Consider the following 20,250-nt stretch of genomic DNA (forward strand, 5'->3'; position numbering starts at 1 on the left):
TGGTAGATCCTTGGATTATGAAATGTGAAGAGGTGGATTTATTATGAATTAACATCATCTTAGGAAAGTAATGTACTGTATATAAATTCATGCATCATATGCATTAATTATTTTTTCTTGGTTCCACCTTGTATAAATGGTTGAAAGTTAGAAGTGGGTAAATAATCTATGAGTCTGGTTAGTGGGTTGGGCTGGAATTGAGTTATGTATTGTATTTGGTAACCGCGCGGGGAGTCAAGGTGCCCAATTGCCCTGCCTGCGTTTATCGCTGGACGAATGTGGGAAAGTATTTTGAGGTGTCCATGAGCCCGCCGTTTCTGGAGTCGGCAAATGTGGAAACACGAATGATTTTGGGTGTCCACGTCCCTGCCGTTTGTGGAGCCGGCAAATGTGGAAGGCTGTGATGTTTTGGGTGCCCATCGCCCCGCCGTTTTTTGAGCCGGCAAATGTGGGATTAATTTCTACATATGTCTACAATTATCTATGTATGTTTGATTTTGAATGTTTAACTGTGGATGTCATGGTAGAGTTATTTTTCCATGAGAATGTGGAAAAAGACGAGTTATGATCAATGCATTTGCATTCCTTCAATGGTATACTCTAACCTTGTTTTATAGCCTTGTCATGCATACCCATGCATTTGCATTGCATAAGCATAAGCTTTTCAAAATGATCATATAATTGGTTAAATGCATCATCTACTGAGCTTAAGCTCACCCCAAAAACTAACAAATTTTTAGGGAATAAGGACGATCTACCACTCAAGCGATGATGTCTATACAGCTAGCATGTTTTTGTTGAAGTTATTCTTGGGGCGTGGGGTTGCTAATTTGTATTTTGTTTTGGAACTTGATGTCTGTAGTTTTTTCTATGATGGAGTATCGTGATAGGGAAGATGTCCTTATGAACCTTATGCGTTAACTTCTATCTCTTTTCTTTTGAACTGATTTCTTTATTTTGTATTCCTATTTTGAGGACTGTAATTGAATACATTTGTAAAACTCCATTTTGGGATTAGTTCAAGAGGAAAGAAATTTGTGTGTAATTGACTCTATTGTTCTATTTGTTTGGATTATGATTGTTAACAATCCTGGTGGTGTGGTTGCATGAGTCGAACCATTTCAGGGCATGACAGAAACAATAGAAAAATGGGATTAGAAAAAAGGTGGAGAGAGAGAAACAATAGAAAAATAGGAGAAATGACAACTTTTTGTAAATTTGAAGATATAGAAGAGATATTTTCATATTGAAAATTGTAATGACTCGGATTCTAATTCATATCAGATTGGTATTGATGGGTTGGCAAGTGAACTTTAAATCTTATAATTGAGGATTCTTGGGTGATGTTTGGAACCTTGATTGAAGCCTTAACAAAGTGTTTAGGCAAGATTAGATCAAAAGCTCCAAATTTGAGTTTTTGTTTTTGACCAGCCTTCACTCTTTCTTCCTTTTCTTTTTCCATACTTTGAATTTGGATGTGAGGCTAGAACCATTGGAAAGCTTGTTTCCGGGGCTTCGATTTGGACACAAGAACGACCTAAAATGGAGTCCGAACAAGAGAGTTATACCTGTTTGAATTTTTAGTGCCTCTACTGGTTTTCTATAGGGTCGACACCAGTCTGGGAAGGGTCGACACCAGCCTGGGAAGGGTCGACCCTCTTATGTTGCAGAATTTTTTGTGTTCGTTGTTGGAAAATAGGGTCGACCCCCTCTTGTCTAAGGGCCGACCCCCCCTTGCTTATGCCAGATTGTCTTTTCTACCTAAAGGGTTAACCTCCTTGCCCGAATGGTCGACCCCTGCGTGTTTTTTTTCCTTCAGATTTTGGGGTTCAAATGGGCCCTACCTTTGGGGGTTTTGGGCCTATTATTTTATTGACCTTAGGACTACTTCTCTACTACTATAAATAGGCTCAAAGCGTGGTTTCATTTCACTTTTCTCCTCCTTCCTCTCTCTCAAACCGTGAGCTTCTCTTATCTCTCTCTAAACTCAACTTTTTCCCACTTAGATTGCTAGATCTACACATCTAGAAGCATCATCTCACCTAGGTCCCTTGAGGAAGGTTGTAGAGCGCGCCAAGGGCTTTCAATCCATCCAAGTAGATCGTGTTTTCGTTGAAGTTGAAACTTCGGGTTTCTCTCTCTCCTTGCTTAAGGTAGGGATTTTCCTTACTTCTCTTCAATAATATTTTGTGGATAGCTGGGTGATAATTTCTATTGCATAAAACCCTCATTTTTAGGAGATTCTTCTAAAAGACATGTGAAGGAAGCTAGGGTTTTTAATTTATGGAAGTTGAATTGATGATTTAAGTGAAATATAAAATGTTTGGGTTATGAGAATGTGGTTTTGCGTCAAATAGTAAAAAACCTTAATTTATGTTTAACCCTAGTTATGAAATCTATATTGGGAATGAAGAAAGCTTCTATTGACATTTGATTTATGAAATTAAGTTTATGTTTTGTAGAGATGAGAATAGATAATGATGAATAATGGCTAGAAAATAATGATTGTATAGAAATGTTATTTTGAAGAAACTAAGATGAGTATTTAAATCAATTAATTGGGGATAATTCATGATGATTATTGTGTTATGAAATTGAGTATGAAGATTTGATAATTTTGTGGAAAAGTTAAAAGACCATTGAAATATAAGAATTGAGAATGCTTCTAAAAATGCGCCAAAAGCTCTTAGTGGAAGTGTTATTGGATGAATTTTGTGATAAAAATAATGAGTGTTATTATTGGTTTTGTTGAGATTGTAACAACGAATGACTTGATGAATACTAGAGAATAGTGGAAAATAATAAGTACGTGTTCTTGAGCTAATAAGTAATGGAAATGATGAATGCATGTGTTGGCTTTGCCCACAATTCATAACGAGCAATGACTTAAGAAATTGATGGATTGTATTGTTGCCTTGGGGTCTGTTTCCCACCGTATTTGAGCCGGCAAAGCGTGGTGGCGCTTAAAGCGTAGCGCCTAACAAAGGTTCCGCCTTCCTTTCGGAGTAGCACCCGGTAAAGCGTGTGGGTTGATGGAATGTGTAAAAGTTCTGCGTTCCTTCCGGCTTGTGATCGGTAAAGCGTGAGGTTCCACATTCCTTCCGGCTTGTGACCGGTAAAGCATGTGGTATGATGTTAAGGCTTGGTAATGGAGCCGGTGTCCAATTTGGATTGTATGAAATGATTATAAGAAGATTTGTACATGGGTTTTTGAGACAGAAAGTGAATAATTTTGATTGGGTAAAGTCGAATATATGGAATTGTATGGGTTCTTTTTGTGTGGATTATAATGGGCTATAATGTGTTGTGACATATAGGAGAATGACTCGTTGCTATGTTTATAATTCTAGATAAAGTTATCAAGGAATTCTTGAAAAGACTCTTTTATTTTGAAAAATATATTTGATTGATACAGAAACAAATGAAAGGGGTTTTTCTTTGAAAGGTTTTTATGAATTTCTTTATGAGAATGGTATTACCTATATGTATTGTAATTTGTGTATGAAAAGAACACAACGAATTTATGTTTATATCACTCTTTAGCATTTCATGATCACATGTATCTAGGGATCTTATTGTTTAGAATCAGGAAAGATTCTTACTGGACTTCGTGTTCATCCAAATTATTTTAACCATTTTTCAGGAACGAAGTTTGGAACGCTGGTTCTCTCTTATTTGTCATAGCGTAAATGAGAGATGTTTGTTATAATGAGGGATTCTTGTGTAATTCAATAGGAACCTTGACTTGTATTATTGTTGTATTTATTCGAGAAGAAATAATATTATTGTTACTCCATGTAATGAGTAGTTGTAATTATAATTGTAGTTAATAAAATGGATTTGTACGGAAGGTTTTGGTTATATTTTCGAGTAATAAAACTTGGGGCATGACAAAAATTGACCTACTCTCTCAACGGGTTGTGTGGCTCTCACATTCTGTCATTTTTGGAAAAATTAACGGTGTATTTTAGTTTACAAATCACATGACGGTTATGTGATCATTTTCAAATTTTAAGGGAATAAATCCGCACATGACCCAAATTATAGGAGGGTAAAGTGAAGTTCGTCCAATAAAATTTTTTGACAAGGTGTTAATTGTAATTTTTCAAACTATAAGAAGTAATTCGTATTTTAAACAAAATTTAAGGAGTGTATTTATAATTTATCCATAAATAAAATATACTTGTATTGGAAAATGTTGATATGCAATTTTATTTTAAAATTATTATTATAAAGAAAGTAACGAAATTTTATAATATTAATTATCAATTATGGTAGTGTAATTATGTTTATATTATAGTTGTGCAATATTCAGGAGGTGTATTTGTAATTTATTCATAAATAAAGAGTTCTGCTATTAATACCTACTTAATTTCTTTGGACCTCCCAATTTTTACTTTTTTTTATTACAATTATATTTTGAAGTAAAATTACAATAAATGATAACTTTTAATGGAACACTCACCCACCAAATTAAAAACAATTAGAATGATACTGTACAATATTGTACATGCACCTTCATCCCCATCTATACATATTCCTTACCAATCTAAACCTTAATCATATTATTCTTCATTAGCATCCTAAACCCATGTATTCATCTTCAATAAAAAAAACATTTGAAACTATCTAATGAGTTAACGTTTTATTAAGTGATTTCAAATGTGTTGAGTGTTCCAAATTAGTTAACGTTGCAAACAATCCTACTGCATACTCTGAGTTTCTATATTTGTAGTCGTTTTCACAATTCATTGATACTTATAGAGTAATGGAGGACGATAACAACTTTGATGAGGTTGGCGTTGCATTGGTAAGTTTATCTATCTTGTATTTGCGATTCTAGATCATTTTCGGTTCGGTACTGATTTGTCAACTGTTAAAGTTTTGTTCAGTAATATCGAGTTGAATAAAAACATTTAGTTTAGTAAAACAGTAATGAATACAAACATTTTGTTCAGCACTGGAATACATAACAGTTCCATTTTGTAGGATTTGTTTCCTATTTTTGTTTTTTCTGAGGGTTTTTCCCCGAAATAAACCAAAATAATAATAATATGTGATGGGGAGTTGGAGGTTACCTAAGAGAAGAAGAAAGAGACCGTCGAAAAGATTTCCGACGAGATTTTTGATTGAGATACTGTTGGTCACGGTGACAAGGAGAAATAGATCATCGTTTATGAGAGAAGGAGAAGAGAGGGATAGTCGATTCGTCTCTCAATCGTTTGTTGTTCTCAATCGTTCATCGTTTATTGAAAGAAGAAGAAGAAAGGGTGTGCAAAATTAGGTAAGTACTTAGGTGTGATGATATTATAAATATGGGTAAAATTGGTATTAAGTGGAGTGTTCAAAGAAATCTTATTAAAATTTAGGGTTTAAGGTGGGAGTTCAAAGAAATGAGAGGTTCAAAGAAATTAAGCAGGTACTAATAGCAGCCCTCTAAATAAAATATGGGTAAATTACACTTGCACCCCTTGAGGTTTTGGTTTAATACATATCACCCCTTACCGTTTGAGAAATTATACTAACCCACCTATCATTGTAATTATTTAGACGGAATGAAGATATTGAACTCATACATTATTTTTTTCTTGCTTTGCTTTGATTTGCTTTGCTTTACTTCCTCTGTTTTTTTTTCCTTTTCATTTGCTTTTTTTTTTTTTTTCAATATAATTTTCTCTATTTTTCTACTAAGAGTTGTTACCTTTTATATAAACAGGGGATTGTGAAATGAGACTATTAACTACAGGGGTGAGAATGTAATTTCTAGAATGTAGGGAGTGGAATATAATTGAGCCAAATCTCAGTGGTGTCAATGTAATTTATCCATAAAATATACTTTGTATTGGAAAATGTTGATATGCAATTTTTTTAAAAAATTATTATTATAAAGAAAGTTACGAAATTTTACAATATTAATTATCAATTATGGTAGTGCAATTATGGTTATATTATAGCAGTGCATTATTCCTGGACAAATAAAGGTCTGTTACACGACTAATACCGTCCAAGGAGTATGCATCAGTAGCTGAACTGTTGTGCATTTGAGGTGAAATATCTTGAGCCTGATAGTGACTGCACATACATAAAAGTTGGTATCAGTCAATTTTAGTTTAAAATCTCTGTTCTGGAAAAAAAAAAGCACATAAAAACAAATGAAGGATGGCAACAGGAGTCAATTCCTTCCGTAGGAAATACGCGTCTGGTTAACGCTGAGAAAATATTTTTCCAGCTTTCATTGCGTTTTTGAAATTAATGTTTTAATTGTTTTGTAGCGTGGTAGTATGTTGGTGATCAAACTTGTGGGGTTAACTTGAGAAAAATATATACTCTGTTTGGTTGAGGGATTTGAGAAGTGATTTAGAAAAGAAAAGAAAAAAGGTGTGTAAAATTATGTAAAATGTAAGTATATTTTATTCACATTTCACTTACTTTTTTCTATTTCCCTCTCCAATAAACACAACATTAGTCCCACAAGTTTGACATTATTAGACTGATTTATAGTATAGCTAAAATTATACATAAGCTGGATAGCCCTGAAATGATAAAAAAGATATATATTTTAATAGATAGAAAAAGAAAAAGGAAAAAAACAAAAAAAGAAAGAAAAGAAAGAGAGATAACATCATCTTTTCATCCATACAATTCACGAATTACTGATGAAAAAATATTTAAATATTATGTGAATTAAAACCTTGAGAGAGACTAGTGTAATTATGTCAAAGTATGAGGCTAATTATATTTTCTCTAAACTTCAAGAGGTGAGTGTAAGACTTAGCATACTTTCATCTAAATTTATCTGCAAAATGCCATCAGGTATACTTGAGATTGAGTCCACAACATGAATCCAGAATGTGAATATTCAAAGATTAAATCTTATTGTGTCAAGTATTTATTGAAATTTAAAACTTCATAAATCATGGTTTATTAGGATGTAAACAATTGGGTATGCCGGTTTCATCAAGCAGAAACATAAGGTTCAGGTTTGTATAAACCCAGGGTTTTTTTTTGTGTTCGCATATCCGTGTGTCTGTGTGTGTGTGTGGATAAACCAAGGTTTAATCACACAGAGTTGTCACCAGCTGAACAAATATCAGACTAATCAATTCAAGCCTGATAAAATCTGTTATTAGCTTTTGCCTGTAAAGACTGTACTTTGTGAAGTCTTCTGCAAAACTAATGAAAGAAAATGCTTGAGGATGAATCTTATATATGCATTTGGAATGTTATCTTCTTTCACACAATTGAACATCATCTACTATGGAACCTATGTAGAGTACAAGACAGGATCGGCATTGCATGTCGCAGCCTTTTTAAAGTACATTTAAACGAGAAAAGATGAATGCTAAGATAAAACACAAAGAAAAATTGAAAAATAGCATGCAATTAATTGTTGTAGGCAGCCAAAGCAATAGTTAGGATGGCATAGTTGTTGAGTCATCCAACAATATCTTCACGATTAATCAGATCTCAAGAACCTGAGAGAAGAGAAAAAATAATTTAATCACCAAACAATTTGATGGGATACAACAAAAAAGGAAAAAGGAGACATAAGTAACAAGCTGCATTGGCCTGAAAATTTGATTTTTGGTTCCATATTGAATAATATCTTTGGCAAACTTCACTTTTAACTCCTTATAGTTTGGTCCATGTGCGAATAACTCCTTATCACATAGAAAAAAATCACATAACCACATGTGATTTGTGAACCAAAGTGCACTGTCTATTTTTCATTCAAATTAACTGAATGTAAGGTTCACACAACCATAAAGAGAATAAGCTATTTTTTAAGACCAAAATACCCCTTACACATTTTTAAATTTACAAAAGCATGTCATTCTTCTTTCTCTTTCTCTCTCTACTATTTTCTCGTTCTATTTTCCAGCAAATTTCAGTTGAGCAAAAAATCAAGAGAGGCCTGCCAATATCTCTTCCTGAGGCCGGTACAACCTTTCATGGCTACATCTCTGTGTACATGACTATGGGCAAACTTGGACACATCAATACAGTGAATAGACCATGGGCACACTTGGACACACCAATACCCACCATGCCTCAGACCTAAGTAAAGCCAAACTGGTACACTCACAATCAAAACTCAATCCAATCAACCAAACTTTTCAAACAACTAATGAGCACCAACAATTCAAAACCCAAGAAGATCAATTAATAGATTCCAACTGAGCATCAAATTTTAATTCATTAACACAATTAAATTACCAAACAAAACAAACTCAGTTCATATATTATTAATAAAAAAATACTTCTGTTTTTGGTCTATTCCTGTGAATGGGTGTACCTCATAATGCAATCCTCCCAATTATGGCAGCAAAATGTCAATAGACTTAAAATAGCCTCTCTCTCTTTTCTTTTCTTTCTTTTTTTTTCACTGAAAACCAGTGCAGTGTAAACAATGCTACTCACCAAGAGTACTCACAAAACTCTGGCCTTCCCACTCCACATAGACAGTTACGAAACTAAGGGTCTCTGAGGTATCAAAGAGTACTTAATTTGAGTTTTGCTACCTGTGCAATTCATAGCCTACTGAAGCCTGTTTGACGACTACTCCAATCCTCAAGTGGTTTAGTATCAACAGTGATTCAAAAATAGAGCTACATGTGATGTTGATCAGCTAAACTCTTGTACCTTTAACCTCACCAAGGCATTGTATCCAGTAAATGCATTCATGAGAAATCACTCTACCCAAAACTCCATCAGTTGATTTATTCTTAACCCCAGCCATGGTTACAGCTTAAAAAACTCAAAAGTTACATTTCCATCAATTTTCATATAGAAGTTCATAGCCACAATGCTCTGACTAGCATAATTGTTTAAAGAGAATAAAATGCTTCGACATTTGAGGAATTTGAAATCAACAACAAAATGGACTTTTCCACTTTGGAGTCCCAAAAGATGAGGTTTTGGTATCTTGAATATATGGATTTGGCAACAGAGATTGACCAAAACTTTATTATTCTGGATGACACTTGTAATGAAAACCTAGTTCAATTATTTTACTCCTTAAAAATGCAAAAGAAACAGAAAATGGTTGAACTATCTAAAGCATTACGATAGTTGCAGACCAACTTTAAGAATTGAAATCAAGCACTCCTTTATTTTGAAAGTATTAGCAAAGCTCCGATCTTTTTGTTTGAAGAGTCTTAAATCGGCAATAATGCTTGCTGCTTGTTTGGGCAAAGCAATCTTAACATAGTTATGGAGACCCAAACTATCACAAAACATGTTATCCGTAGGTCTCTTCCCCGTGAACGTCTCCAATAAGTGGATGCCATACCTATACACACCACCTGATGTTCACACCTCATTTCCCATACCATACTCTGCAATTCATGCATTAAACAAAATAAAGGGTATATTAGGGTCTAAGATTTGCAGATATCGGTAAATACACCCAGTAATGGGAAAAATACTCCCAAATTCAGTAAACTGTATGACCTAACATGAAGGAGATAAAATAGAATAGTTTTGGTTTTAGAACCCATTCATCCATCCATTGTACTGAATGTGAGAGTAATACACTGGGAACAATCAGCAAAAAAATTATTATAGTGCATTGTAAGGAACAAAAGCAAAAAACCATCAACTCTGCTTCATTGATTAACAGAGCAGATTCATGGCTGTGTGAATAAAAAATAGATTCTATAGTGAAGGCACAAAGGAAAACAAAGAAGAGCCTAAGAGTTATATTTTGCAGGACCTGCATAACCGACAGAACCTCTTATGCCAAACAGAACTTGATTGATTTGCCGAACCGTCATAGATGGCTCCTGGAATGAATCTTGCTAACCCAAAGTCACCAACGTGTGCAGTCATTTCATCGTCCAGAAGAACATTGCTCGGCTTGAGATCACAGTGAACGATTAACCTCTGTACAAGGTCTAAATTCCTTGATTATTTATGCACCTTATCTTCATTCTCATTTGCATGTAACCAATCCTCTAGGCTACCATTATCCATAAACTCATAAACAAGAGCTTTGAAATCGTTACCATGATAGTCAGCACTTGAACATGCTGTGAGAACCTTGAGAAGATTTCGATGTTTTATGTGCCTCAAGGTCTCACACTCGTTGAAGAAACTCTTGGAAGCTCCAAGGCGTTGAAGGTTTAGTACTTTCACAACATTTTCACCTTCACCAAGAACTCCTTTGTACACATAACCAAACTACCCACACAGACCAAATTGGATAGAGAAAACCCATCAGTAGCTTTATGTAGACTTTGGTATGACAATTTAAAAAATGAGAGCCCTAAATATTTGAAAGAAGGTACTGTGTTAGTCTTTCTACACCAGAAAGGATATAGGAAACTTATTAGAATTAGTCTTAGAAGCCCAAAAGATATGAGGATTATTAATTTCAAGCTTCGAGTAAATTTTTCCCTTTGGAACCCCTTGAAGTCACAACTGTATAGCTGTAATTCAGGTATACCCGCACAAAGCTTGTAGTTTCCCCTAACAGAAATAGATGTCACGTACTGAAATATGCCACTTTCTGGTACCCGCACCCTCAAAATCATTGAATGATAGACTTAATTTTTGTAAGAAGGGAAAGTCCTCTAAATAGTCTGGGATTTTTCCAAAGAAATTATTGTGAGAAAGATCTAACTCCTCCATACCTCTCAAATTACTTGAACATGAAGGAAGGATTCCCCATAATTTGTTGCTCTCTATATGTAGTAATCTCAATTTTAAGCAACTACCAAGAGTGCTTGGAATTTCACCGGCCAACATGTTCTCAGAAACATCAAGTTCTTCTAGATTTTTTTAAATTCCAATTTCCATTGGAAGGGAATCAGCCAAATCATTACGAGATATGTGTAGATACAATAACGATAAGAGATTGAGAACTTCACTGGGTATGGTACCACCAAGATTGTTTTGAAGTACTCTTAGTTCCTGTAACATTTGGCATTTCCCAAGATGTAAGAAATAATGTATAGAGAAAGAGAGAGAATAAATTGTATGTATTATTATTGCTTGATGTAATGTTATATTAAATTACAATGATTCATGATTCCTATATATAGAAGAGGGTGAGTGTGTAGTAGGTAAGGAGTAGGTGAAGTGGAGGTGGTAGTGGTGTAGTGGGTTAGGTTTAGTGGAGTAGGTGAGGTGGTAGTGGCGTAGTGGGTTAGGTTTAGTGGAGTAGGTTTAAGTGGGTGAAGTAGGTGGAGAGTAGGTGGATTTTAACAGCCCCCCGCAAACTCAAGGGGGATAGGAACTAACCAACTTGAGTTTGGAGAGAGTAACAAAATAAGAAAATACATAAAAATAAAAGAGGATAGGTGACACTGTATGGTCGTGTCAGACCATTGGTGAAGACACTGGATGGTGGTGTCATAACGTTGTAGAGGACACTGTATGGGGGTGTCATAACGTTGTAGAGGACACTGTATGGTGGTGTCATAACGGTGTAGAGGACACTGGATGGCGGTATCAGACCGATGTAGAAGACAGTTTATGGGGTCATGTCGGACCGTTGTAGCAGATAATGCTGTGACAGTTGTTGTGACAGTTTACGGAGTCTTGCTGGACCCTTGTAGAAACTAACCGGAATCAATGTCGGGACAGTTTACAGAGTCTTGTCGGACCCATAAAGGAGCTAACCGGAATCAATGTCGGGACAGTTTACAGAGTCTTGTCGGACCCATAAAGGAGCTAACCGGAATCAATGTCGGGACAGTTTACAGAGTCTTGTCGGACCCATGAAGGAGCTAACCGGAATCAATGTCGGGACAGTTTACAGAGTCTTGTCGGACCCTTAAAAAGTCGCACCCTCAAAAGATGTGCCCAATCCATAAAAAGGCGTGCCATCAAAAGGCGTGCCCAATTCATAAAAAGATGTGCCATCAAAAGGCGTGCCATCAAAAGGCGCGCCCACGTCATCAAAAGACGTGCCCGACAGAAAGCGTCGAGCCATCAAAAGGGGCGCCTGACACGCGGCGATGCACGTGATTGACAGAGCGCGTGTCGGCCTCGTTGTCTCTGTCTTTATAAACCAAAGCGAAGTCTGAGGCTTGGAAACATAACAAACCAGTTGAAACCTCTTCGTTCTCTGTAACATTCTGTAACCAACCCTTCTTTGAAACACTCAGCAACCCAAAAACATGGCTTCTTCTTCCCGTTCAGCTACCCAGAACATAGCCTCTTCTTCCCGTGGTCTGCTCACTCTCTTTCCCGACCTCAACGAGTCAACAAGAGAGATAACTGGTGCGGTGGCCTGTGAACCTCAACCAAACACCTCTGGTTTTGCTCCGTTGAACTTTCCGATGCGGTCGGTGGAGCAAAAAATGGCAGTGCAAACGGATATTGAAGCTAATCAGTATACATTGAAGTCCTGTGTTGAAACTATGACTGCGGTCACAAACTTGTCGCACCGGCTGCAGAGTAGGACAAATGAGGTGCAGCATTTAAACTCCCAGCTGGCTCTGCTCCAACGCATGTATAAGGATGCGCGAGCAGAGATAAGCGTGCTAAGGGCAGAAAACAAGGAGCTGAAACGGAAGGCCACCGTGATGTTCCGTTTTGGAGGGCCGCCATATACTGCAGTGGAAGAGTATGGGGGAGTGATCGTGCCCAGTGGAGCGGGAAACACGGAGGCAACACCGTCAAGGGCCGCCCAGGACGGAGGCAAGAAGAAAAGACCGGCGGAATAGGCGAAAAAGTGAGATCGGTGGGTGGCCGTCTGCAGAAAAGAAAACAAATCTTGTGGTTGTTGTTGTTGTTGTTGTTTTTTTTTTTTTTTTTTTTTTTTTTTTTTGGTGTAAAATGGTGATCGGGGTGAGCCCCAACATGAATAAAATAAGGGAAGGTTTGGTGTGCAAATTTGTATTTTTTTTTTTTTTTTTTTTTTTAAATATAGATATATATATTCTATATATTCTAGTGGGATGAATGATGAGTTGTATGAAACGATGGGAACAAGTCTATGTGGGTTAGGGAATGGCGATGATAATGTGTTGTGGGTGGTGGAAAAAGTAAAGTGAGAGAGAGACACACTGTAACATATTAACATAGTTTATCTTAGGTTTACCGGCACATTCCTTTTCTGAAGATATGCATTCCAGCTCAAACCACTTCAAATAATTCACAAATCTCATCATCACCTCATGTGATAAGAAGACAAATTTGCAGCTGTAACACTGCCCAACGTGGGTGAACAGTTGGTTGATAAAAGTCCTTTGGTGAAGTGATGGCGAATCATCCTCACTCTTGAGCCCCTCCATTACACCAACTTTGGTACCGTTTACCTTGGAAGGGGCTTGTGCATTGGCCTTAACCTGCAAACCCCCAGTGGTAGCAGATTTTGATTTAATCCCTCGTGCATCCACATTTGCTGGAGGTCCTCCAAGCTTGCTGGATGTCTTGGCACCAGAATCGGGTGGAGGAGATGCAACTGGAAAAAATGCAGAAGTAGCGGCGGTAGCAACCATTATGAAAAATCTATCACCAAGCTGAGAAGAATCTGGAAGAGCACGGTAGAAAACGTCAGAAATTGGATGTTTTGGTGGCAGATTCGAAGCTGTCTGAGTGCGGAAAAGCAGTTGAGAATTGCGTGATTAGTGAAGGTCGTTTGGTGGAGAACGGTGAATCAGAGACGACGTCTGCGAAACAGTGTGCATCTCCGACTTCAAATGTGACAAACGAGCCTGAGGTGGCTCAGAAATGCCCTAAGTTAGGCATGACTTCTGTGCGTGGAAGGAGGAGAGATATGGAAGACGCTGTGGCCATTCACCCCTTGCTTTGCCGCTGGAGTAGTCAGAATCCGGCGGATTTGAACTTTTTCGCCGTTTACGACGGCCACGGTTGCTCACATGTGGCGATGAAGTGCAAAGATCGATTGCACGAGATAGTGAGAGACGAGCTCGAAAGCCACGAAGAAGATTCGTGGAAGAAAATGATGGAGCGAAGTTTCTCTTCTTGCAGAGTTACGGCTGTGGAGAGTGGAAGGTATGTGTAGAAAATTCCAGCGGGCAGCAAAGGCAAAGGTGTCGGCCGGCTGCCCGCCGGTGAGAAAGAAATACAGGCTTAAATCTTATCGCTCTGATACCATGTAAGAAATAATGTATAGAGAAAGAGAGAGAATAAATTGTATGTATTATTATTGCTTGATGTAATGTTATATTAAATTACAATGATTCATGATTCCTATATATAGAAGAGGGTGAGTGTGTAGTAGGTAAGGAGTAGGTGAAGTGGAGGTGGTAGTGGTGTAGTGGGTTAGGTTTAGTGGAGTAGGTGAGGTGGTAGTGGCGTAGTGGGTTAGGTTTAGTGGAGTAGGTTTAAGTGGGTGAAGTAGGTGGAGAGTAGGTGGATTTTAACAGACTTCAAGGGATTCTGCCATGAAGATTATTGTTGCATAACATAAGATTTGTCAACACAGTTAAATTTCCAAAAGACAATGGGATATTCCCGTAGATCATATTACCTGAGAGATCTCAATTCTGTAGCTTTTGAAACTTTCCAATATCAGCAAGAATGTTACCTGTGAAATTGTTGTTTGACAAGTCAAGAATCTGCAAATTGATCAGATTTCTTATCCCGGTTGGGATGATCCCAACTATTTCATTGTTGCTCAATATTAGTTTACCAAGATCAGTGGACAAATTGCCAATTGATTCATGCAACAATCCTACAAAATTGTTTTTGCTCAGATCTAGAACGTTCAAATTTGTCACATTGGTCAAAGAATAGAGAAACCTCAAGTCATCGGCTTCCCCGGCTCCTGAACCATTTCCATGAAAGTTTAACAGCTGAAGATCATGCAGGTTGTCCAAAGGAGGAACTTTTCCAGTAAATTTATTACCGGCCAAGCCAAGGCGTTGTAGTTTAGTGGCATTAGACATTGAAACAGGAATGGATCTAGTAAACGAGTTTACACCAACTTCAAAGACACTAATATTGGGAAGAGAAATTCCTTGGTCCTAGGGAAGGCTCCCTTGAATTTGGTTCATTACGACATTAAATTCTGTAGCAGACGAGAGATTAAAGATTGAGAAAGGAATGGTACCAACCAACCTGTTCATCCTCAACAGAAAAACTTCCAAGTTTGTCAATCGACCCAGATCAACAGGTATGTCACCACCAATACTATTTTCTTCTGCAACAAATGATAGATTCCCAAAAGAATAAGGTACACTACCTGTTAGATTGTTTCTCCCAATGTACAGTCTCTTTAACTTGGAGAACCCAGCTCCACTGGAATTTTCCCTCCCAACCTATTGCCAGAAAATTCAAGAACAACTAAGACTATTGTTACTCAATGATAGTTCACTGAGAAAGCTTAGATTTCCAATGTGAGGTGAAATGGAGCCTGTTAATTTTTGATGATCCAAGTTCAACACAATGAGCCTCTGGTTGGAGCAGCCACATGTTACACCAAACCATTGACAGAAGTGGATTGATTCATTCCACGAGTTGAGAGCACCAAATGGATCACTTGTTATTTCAAACTTGAATGCAAGCAAAGCTAGCCGGTCAGTCTCATTCCCATGGCACTATTGAACCCATCTGGGTATTGGAAACAACAAATTGAGTTTGAAAGTCTATTGTGTTTTGCACTGTTTTAAAGAATTTTCAATCTGTTCTCTCACTTTGAAGATTGAATCAGAGCATCAAGTTTATTATTTAGAGTTCTTTCCACTTTGCCCTTAATTTTTGTTACTTTATTTATAGTGCTTATCCCCATCTGTTAAATATGCATAATCATTACAGCATGATTTAATCAAGTTTATTATCATGAGGGAGAACAGGAAACCAATTGCTTTGGTTCCAATTTTGTGAATTTAATTTTTTTTAAATTGATTTTTTGTTTTTGTATTTTTTTTTGTTTTTAGTGAATTTTTAAAATAGTTTATGATTTTTTTTTAGATACACTTAATATAAATACAATTAAAAAGTGTAATATTAAACATGAACATGACGAGTATTTGAGCCTTGAATGCAACATTGCTAGCCAATCTGTCTCATTCCCAGCTACATGAACATGATCAAGATCACTCATCTGGGGAAATAGTGTTGTCTTCAATGTTCTAAATCACTTCTTCCTCATTATTATTATTATTATTTTTTTTTCCCCTATTAGGCTTAAAGGTTTCTCAATCAATCCCATCTCTCACTGCATATGAAGTCAGTCAGTCCTGCAGAAAAAAAGTCATGATCATGATCAAGATCACGCACTTGCCATCAATCTGTAGTTTAAATTCATTCTAGAACTCACACTACCGATTCAATCTCCACCCCACAATCTAAATTTTTTTCTTTTACTTTTCAAATTTCTATCCGAATCCATAATCCAAACATAGCCTTAAACTTTTTTATTAAATTTAAAATCAAATGAAATTTCATTTTACTCCCCAAACTATCATTTAAAAATTAATTTAATCCAAGTTTTTTTAATAACAATTTTATACTTAAACTATTCGATTTTATATTAATTTCACTCTCACCGTTAGCTACCGTGTATAATCAAATGGAAGTTGCTAATATAACATTGAAATTTAATTTGAAACTTCACTTTACCCTTCGAACTATCCCAAAAAATATCAATCAGACCCTTGAGTATATTTAAATTTACTCTTAAACTATCTTCTTCTTCTTTTTTGTTGTAAGGTAAATTTAAATTTATTCTCTACTTGCACAATCATCTTAGTTCCACCTCTACTTGCAGTTTAATTTTTTTAAAATACATGTGATGTTGTTATGTGACTACAAATGTCTGATTAATCTATTTTTTTTCATGAATAATTTACTTAACGAATCTTACAATTTAACCGATTTGAATCATCGAAGTAATCTCGAGAAAAGCACACACAAGACTGCATAACAAACTACTGTGCCTTGTGAGTACAACAACCTCTCTTCCCTAACGTTTCACCATCTTATTTGTTATTCTCAAACTTTGTTCTCTACAATTAATGGAGTACATATCTTCTGTCTCCCTTTTTGCCATCTTCTATTTCATACTTATCTGATATTACTACATCATCACATCAATAATTAAAAAATATAAGACAGAGAATGGTAGATGATCTCATATCCAATAAAAGACCCTAAGGCCATGTTTGTTTGGGTGGACATGAGCTTGGGATTGGACTAATAGTCCAATAAGGCCATGTTTGTTTGGGCGGACTGGATTAGCATTCCCATGACTAATAGTCCTAGGACTACGAATCTGTTGGATTATGTATCCTATCTTAACTAATAGTCAAGTTTAAAAATAATTAATCCCTACTTCAATTGTTTAACCAAACATCAGATTAATAATTTTATTGGACTATTAGTCCAATCCCAAGCTCATGTCCACCCAAACAAACATAGCCTAAAATTATTAATCCGATGTTTGGTTAAACAATTGAAGTACAGACTAATTATTTTAAACTTGACTATTAGTTAAGACATGATACATAATCCAACGGATTCGTAATCCTAGGATTATTAGTCATGGGAATACTAATCCAGTCCGCCCAAACAAACATGGCCTAAATGTCTTGAATCATTATAAGTAAAGCCCCAAGTCCACTATATATTGCCCATTCATGGTCATCCCACCCAACCCACTTAATTTGGGATTTTTCTAGAAGTTTACACAATTTGTATTTAAAATGACAGGATTGTAGTGTGACTTATTTTTTTAAAATTAAAAATCTCGATTAAAATAACATTTAGTTATACAAAAAATTGTCACTGCTATATCATTTTGTTAAAGAATTCTATATAAATAGTATTTTCGTATAAGTTGACATCAGTCAATAAATTTTAGTTAGATTGGATGCCTTATCTCATTATAATCCAAAGAGAAAAAAAAGATGGCAACAGGTTGCCACAAGTCAAGTCTTTATCCCATAAACAATGGCTCTTGAGGTATCAATTGTTAAAAGCACCATTATATATATTTTACTCCTTAATCATATCTATGATGAACTTGGTAACTTAGTGGCATAAAATGGTCTGAACTCATTCCCCTTTTTTCCACAAGTAATCATTAATTATTTGTTAGAATGAGCCAATGGAAGGAATTCCATTCCAATTGCTCACAAAGATAAATATATACTCAAGATTAAAAACAATTAGAACTTGAACATATATATAAAGGAACTACCAATATATATATATTCTAAAATGATTTTTAGACTTTAGACTTCAGAGGATGATTCTTGTAATTAACCTAATCGATTTCTCTAGTTTTTAAGTTAATAGATCTGTTGTTGGGTGTGAATTCTCTGGTTTTTGAGAGTAAACAAAACTTTCATTCATTGGAACTAAGTACTAGTGCCCAAAGCTGGAAGTTTTCATCCCAAATCCTAATAACAAGAAGCAGTTTTTATTCTTTTAATCTTTTGAACTTATAGTTATGTTTGATTATTAGATTAGGTTGACTAAGATAATGTATGGGATTACTAGTGTGGTGACATTAAACCGTAGAAGTAAGATAATTGGTATTTGCTTGTGCACCAGTGTAATTGGTTTTGATTAAATTTATGCAATTACGTAAAAACACTCGTTATATAAAATGTAACTATGTTGTTTTTGTCACCAAATCTTTTAATCCAAATGAACTGTAAGAAACCGAGGTAATGTCAGATTTACCATATCCTGAATATCAATCCACTTGAATGCAATTCTGTAATAATAAATTCAATAAATTTTGAAAAGGAAATATAGGCTATTCGGCCTAAAGTATATAAACTTCAAACACGTAGAGAGTTTAACAAGGATACATCAACAGGTCTTGAAACTTGCAAATAGACAAACTACTCTTACCAACTAAAAAAAAACAGACGACAAACAATCAAGTCTATAACAGCTTTAACACGACAAAAATCATAAGAAAAACAAAATAAAATATTCTTCATCCCAGCTAATTGAGTTTAGACAGTATTCTTCACATCTCTCTAATTATTACAAGTAAACATAATACATACAAGCCATATCTTAGTTTATATCACACCGCATTTATATAGATTATAAGAAGTTTTACTGTTATGTCTTGTTTAGACCATTGCAAGTCATATTTGTGACTATGGAACGTGTTTTAGAGTAAATGATAGAATAGCCATTGCAAGTCATAGCCTTCTTAAAAAGTACATTTAAATGAGAAAAGTTGAATGTCTGCTTGAGATTAACATAAAATCATAAAAAAAAAAAAAATTAAAAAATTAAAGGATAGGATCATATATGTAACACGCGGCCAAAACAATAATTTTCAGCATCACATAGTTGTGGAGATCTTCAAGTCCAATCAGACCTCAAAATTGGCCAGAATATATAATCTAATCCCATTCTCTTATACCTCCGAACAAACACAACAAAGATTATAAGCTCTATAGCAACAACTTGTTTGGAACCATTGCAAGTCATATGAACCTATTTTAAAGTATAAAACAGGATAGATAGCCATTGCAAGCCATAGCCTTCCTAAAGTACATTTAGATGAGAAAAGTGCATGCTTGAGACAAAATAAAAACATAAAAGAGGGGGGGGGGGGAGGGGGGAAGAAATTAAAGCATAGGATAATATAACATAGTTGCTGAGTCGACAAAGATCTTGAACTCCAATCAGGCCTCAAGTACCTAGGAGAAGAGAAAAATAACTAAGTAAAACTTCAAACAGCATGATGAGAAATGATAAACAATTAAAGTAAGACACAAAAATGAAGCTGAAGCAACTTGAAAATCAGTTTTTTTGGTACCTTGTTGAAAAAAGGTATACAAATATGTTATTGTAAACCAATTACTCAAAAGATCATAAAAGGAAAAAGAAAAAACATAGAAGTAAAGAACAACACTTGCCCTTATCCAGTGTCATGTTTCGAGCTTAATTGAACGCAAAATTCATGGAATGAGTGTAACCCATAATACATGCAACAAAATGTCAGTTTGCCGTTTGTCTTTCTTTTTCAGCAACTAGTGCCATCTAAATAATGCAGCCCTCCTTAGGAACAGATAAGCCTCAAAGGCTTTGCAAGGGATTAAAACAGAGTAGTTGCACAATACTCCATTAGTTGGTATATTTGTCAACCCTAGCCATATGCAGATTAAAAAACTTGAAGTTACATTCCCATCAATTCCGTTAAGTGTATAGCCAAAGTGCACTAACCACCATAGTTGTGTCAAGACATTCAAATGCTTCCAGTTTCTAACCAATTTTGTTTTCCAGATTAAGTTGGAGGGGATTATAGGGGAAAGAGCTTTGCAACTCTGAAATTATGAGAGCTAAGGTTCCAATATTGTG

At 35.7% G+C, this 20,250-nt stretch overlaps 1 protein-coding gene and 1 long non-coding RNA gene across 6 annotated transcripts in view; one reads left to right on the plus strand and one right to left on the minus strand.

Moving 5' to 3' along the window:
* Window positions 1-20,250, minus strand: part of LOC114260256 (uncharacterized) — a 217,853-nt gene that overhangs the window by 188,140 nt on the left and 9,463 nt on the right. For 3 of the 5 annotated variants that reach the window (XR_014338327.1, XR_014338324.1, XR_014338325.1), the window contains one exon: window positions 19,262-19,589. The exons of the other annotated variants lie outside the window; for them this stretch is intronic. The gene's annotated coding sequence lies outside the window, so the exon portion shown is untranslated. Of the gene's footprint in view, window positions 1-19,261; window positions 19,590-20,250 lie in introns of those variants that run through there. 5 annotated transcript variants of the gene reach the window in all.
* On the plus strand, window positions 1,955-3,863 carry LOC145796684 (uncharacterized). Its single transcript, XR_014337176.1, has 2 exons — window positions 1,955-2,153; window positions 3,644-3,863. It is a non-coding gene; the product is annotated as an uncharacterized LOC145796684 (long non-coding RNA).

Source organism: Camellia sinensis, chromosome 8, assembly GCF_055761805.1.
Source record: "Camellia sinensis isolate YWXY chromosome 8, ASM5576180v1, whole genome shotgun sequence".
NCBI classification, from domain to species: Eukaryota; Viridiplantae; Streptophyta; class Magnoliopsida; order Ericales; family Theaceae; genus Camellia; species Camellia sinensis.